The sequence below is a fragment of the Podarcis cretensis genome (genome assembly GCF_951804945.1).
Source record: "Podarcis cretensis genome assembly, contig: SCAFFOLD_28, whole genome shotgun sequence".
Taxonomy (NCBI): Eukaryota; Metazoa; Chordata; class Lepidosauria; order Squamata; family Lacertidae; genus Podarcis; species Podarcis cretensis.
In genome coordinates this window covers 35,420-40,000 of record NW_027647843.1, presented here as the reverse complement: position 1 = coordinate 40,000, position 4,581 = coordinate 35,420, and positions in this window count along the sequence as shown.

Here is a 4,581-nt window from a genome sequence, read left to right as displayed (position 1 = left end):
TGCTCTGCCCCACAGCTCTGCCCCACACGCCCTGCCCCACATCCAGAACTTCACCTTCCGGCGCCAGTTCAGCTTTGCTTTGAGAAATAAAGGTGATTGGTCCAAGCAGAATCTGACTCTGGGCGTTTTTGTGGGTTGGGGGGCAGACCCCTAAGTAGCCCCTGCCGCACGCATGCTCTGCCCCACACCTCTGCCCCATATCCAGTGCCGGTTCAGCTTTTGCTTTGAGGAATAAATATAATTGGTCCAAGCAGAAAAGGACTCTGGGTGTTTTTCTGGGTTGGGGGGCAGACCCCAATGTGTGGGGTGGGGTGGAAGGGCAGGGTGGAGGGTCCGAGGTTGTCGCCCCATGGAGATAAGGGGTGGGGATGGGGGGTTTGGGGGTACCATTGCCCCACTTGGCTCGCTGGCCTGCCCCCTAAGTGGCCCCTGCGCCACGCATGCTCTGCCCCACAGCTCTGCCCCACATCCGGTGCGGAAGCTTCCGGCGCCAGTTCAGCTTTGCTTTGAGAAATAAAGGTGATTGGTCCAAGCAGAATCTGACTCTGGGCGTTTTTGTGGGTTGGGGGGCAGACCCCTAAGTAGCCCCTGCCGCACGCATGCTCTGCCCCACACCTCTGCCCCATATCCAGTGCCGGTTCAGCTTTTGCTCTGAGGAATAAATATAATTGGTCCAAGCAGAAAAGGGCTCTGGGTGTTTTTGTGGGTTGGGGGGCAGACCCCAATGTGTGGGGTGGGGTGGAAGGGCAGGGTGGAGGGTCCGAGGTTGCAGCTCTAGGTTGTCGCCCCATGGGGATCGGGGTGGGGATGGGGGGTTTGGGGGTGCCATTGCCCCACCTGGCTTGCTGGCCTGCCCCCTAAGTGGCCCCTGCCCCACGCATGCTCTGCCCCACACCTCTGCCCCATATCCAGTGCCGGTTCAGCTTTTGCTTTGAGGAATAAATATAATTGGTCCAAGCAGAAAAGGACTCTGGGTGTTTTTCTGGGTTGGGGGGCAGACCCCAATGTGTGGGGTGGGGTGGAAGGGCGGGGTGGAGGGTCCGAGGTTGCAGCTCTAGGTTGTCGCCCCATGGGGATCGGGGTGGGGATGGGGGGTTTGGGGGGTGCCATTGCCCCACTTGGCTCGCTGGCCTGCCCCCTAAGTGGCCCCTGCGCCACGCATGCTCTGCCCCACACCTCTGCCCCATATCCAGTGCCGGTTCAGCTTTTGCTTTGAGGAAGAAATATAATTGGTCCAAGCAGAAAAGGGCTCTGGGTGTTTTTCTGGGTTGGGGGGCAGACCCCAATGTGTGGGGTGGGGTGGAAGGGCGGGGTGGAGGGTCCGAGGTTGCAGCTCTAGGTTGTCGCCCCATGGAGATAAGGGGTGGGGATGGGGGGTTTGGGGGGTGCCATTGCCCCACTTGGCTCGCTGGCCTGCCCCCTAAGTGGCCCCTGCCCCACGCATGCTCTGCCCCACACCTCTGCCCCATATCCAGTGCCGGTTCAGCTTTTGCTTTGAGGAATAAATATAATTGGTCCAAGCAGAAAAGGACTCTGGGTGTTTTTGTGGGTTGGGGGGGCAGACCCCGATGTGTGGGGTGGGGTGGAAGGGCGGGGTGGAGGGTCCGAGGTTGCAGCTCTAGGTTGTCGCCCCATGGGGATCGGGGTGGGAATGGAGGATTATGGGGGGGGGCGCTTGCAGCTCTCCATTTCCGTTGCCCCATAGAAATTCTCCCCTTCTATCAGCCCCACATATATGGGTCAGTCTTGGTGGTAATTGGGGGTCCCATTGCCCCTTTCCCCCCTCCTCTCAGCCCCACATATGTGGGTCAGTCTACAGGATCATTTTGTGCCCCATTGATCCTCTCTCCTTACATTGCCCCATAGAAACTTGGACCTCCTTGCCCCTCTCCCCTCCTATCAGCCCCACATATGTGGGTCAGTCTAGAGGACAATTGGGGGTAGAATTTCCCCTCTCCCCATCTATCAGCCCCATGGAAGCTTGGATTTCCTTGCCCCTCTCCCCTTCCATCACCCCATAGAAACCTACCTGGACCTCCTTCGCCCCATAGAAACCTGGACCTCCATCACCCCATAGAAACCTGGACCTCCTTGCCCCTCTCCACTCCTCTCAGCCCCACATATGTGGGTCAGTCTACAGGACCATTGAGGGGTCCCATAGCTCCTCTTTCCCTCCTCTCAGCCCCACATACGTGGGTCAGTCTAGAGGATAATTGGGCGCTCCCATTGCTCCTCTTTTGACTCCTATTTGCCCCACATATGTGGGTCAGTCTAGAGGACACTTGGGTGCACCATAGCCCCTCTCCCCTTCTCTCAGCCCCACATATGTGGGTCAGTCTAGAGGACCATTGGGGGGTCCAATTGCACCTCTCCCCTTCCATCACCCCATAGAAACTTGGACCTCCTTGCTCCTCTCCCCTTCCATTGCCCCATAGAAATCTGGACCATTGTGGGGGTCCCATTGCACCTCTCCCCTTGCCCCATGGAACCGTGTGCCCCCTTGCCCCTCCTTGGTGGACCCTTGAGCCCCCTTGCCCCTCTCACCTTCCATTGCCCCATAGATCCTTTGGCCCCCTTGCCCCTCCCCTATCAGCCACATATCGGGGTTGGGCTAAAGGTCCATTGGGCCCCCTTGCCCCTCTTCACTTCCATCACCCCATAGAAACTTGGACCTCCTTGCTCCTCTCCCCTCCTATCAGCCCCACATATGTGGGTCAGTCTAGAGGACAATTGGGGGTCGAATTGCCCCTCTCCCCATCTATCAGCCCCATAGAAGCTTGGACCTCCTTGCCCCTCTCCCCTTCCATCGCCCCATAGAAACCTGGACCACCATCGCCCCATAGAAACCTGGATCTCCTTCGCCCCATAGAAACCTGGACCTCCATCACCCCATAGAAACCTGGATCTCCTTCGCCCCATAGAAACCTGGACCTCCATCACCCCATAGAAACCTGGACCTCCTTCACCCCATAGAAACCTGGACCACCATCGCCCCATAGAAACCTGGACCTCCTTCGCCCCATAGAAACTTGGACCTCCTTGCCCCTCTCCCCTCCTACCAGCCCCACATATGTGGGTCAGTCTAGAGGACAATTGGGGGTCGAATTTCCCCTCTCCCCATGTATCAGCCCCATAGAAGCTTGGACCTCCTTGCCCCTCTCCCCTTCCATCGCCCCATAGAAACCTGGACCACCATCGCCCCATAGAAACCTGGATCTCCTTCGCCCCATAGAAACCTGGACCTCCTTCACCCCATAGAAACCTGGACCTCCTTTGCCCCATAGAAACATGGACCTCCTTCGCCCCATAGAAACCTGGACCTCCATCGCCCCACAGAAACTTGGACCTCCTTGCCCCTCTCCCCTTCTACCAGCCCCACATATGTGGGTCAGTCTAGAGGACAATTGGGGGTAGAATTTCCCCTCTCCCCATCTATCAGCCCCATAGAAGCTTGGACCTCCTTGCCCCTCTCCCCTTCCATCGCCCCATAGAAACCTGGACCACCATCGCCCCATAGAAACCTGGATCTCCTTCGCCCCATAGAAACCTGGACCTCCATCACCCCATAGAAACCTGGATCTCCTTCGCCCCATAGAAACCTGGACCTCCATCACCCCATAGAAACCTGGACCTCCTTCACCCCATAGAAACCTGGACCACCATCGCCCCATAGAAACCTGGACCTCCTTCGCCCCATAGAAACTTGGACCTCCTTGCCCCTCTCTCCTCCTATCAGCCCCACATATGTGGATCAGTCTAGAGGACAATTGGGGGTCGAATTGCCCCTCTCCCCATCTATCAGCCCCATAGAAGCTTGGACCACCTTGCCCCTCTCCCCTTCCATCGCCCCATAGAAACCTGGATCTCCTTCGCCCCATAGAAACCTGGACCTCCTTCACCCCATAGAAACCTGGACCTCCTTCGCCCCATAGAAACCTGGACCTCCATTGCCCCATAGAAACCTGGACCTCCTTCGCCCCATAGAAACTTGGACCTCCTTGCCCCTCTCTCCTCCTATCAGCCCCACATATGTGGGTCAGTCTAGAGGACAATTGGGGGTAGAATTTCCCCTCTCCCCTTCCATCGCCCCATAGAAACCTGGACCACCATCGCCCCATAGAAACCTGGATCTCCTTCGCCCCATAGAAACCTGGACCTCCTTCACCCCATAGAAACCTGGACCTCCTTTGCCCCATAAAACATGGACCTCCATCGCCCCATCGAAACCTGGACCTCCTTCGCCCCATAGAAACCTGGACCTCCTTCGCCCCATAGAAACCTGGACCTCCATTGCCCCATAGAAACCTGGACCTCCTTCGCCCCATAGAAACTTGGACCTCCTTGCCCCTCTCTCCTCCTATCAGCCCCACATATGTGGGTCAGTCTAGAGGACAATTGGGGGTAGAATTTCCCCTCTCCCCATCTATCAGCCCCATAGAAGCTTGGACCTCCTTGCCCCTCTCCCCTTCCATCGCCCCATAGAAACCTGGACCACCATCGCCCCATAGAAACCTGGATCTCCTTCGCCCCATAGAAACCTGGACATCCATCACCCCATAGAAACCTGGATCTCCTTCGCCC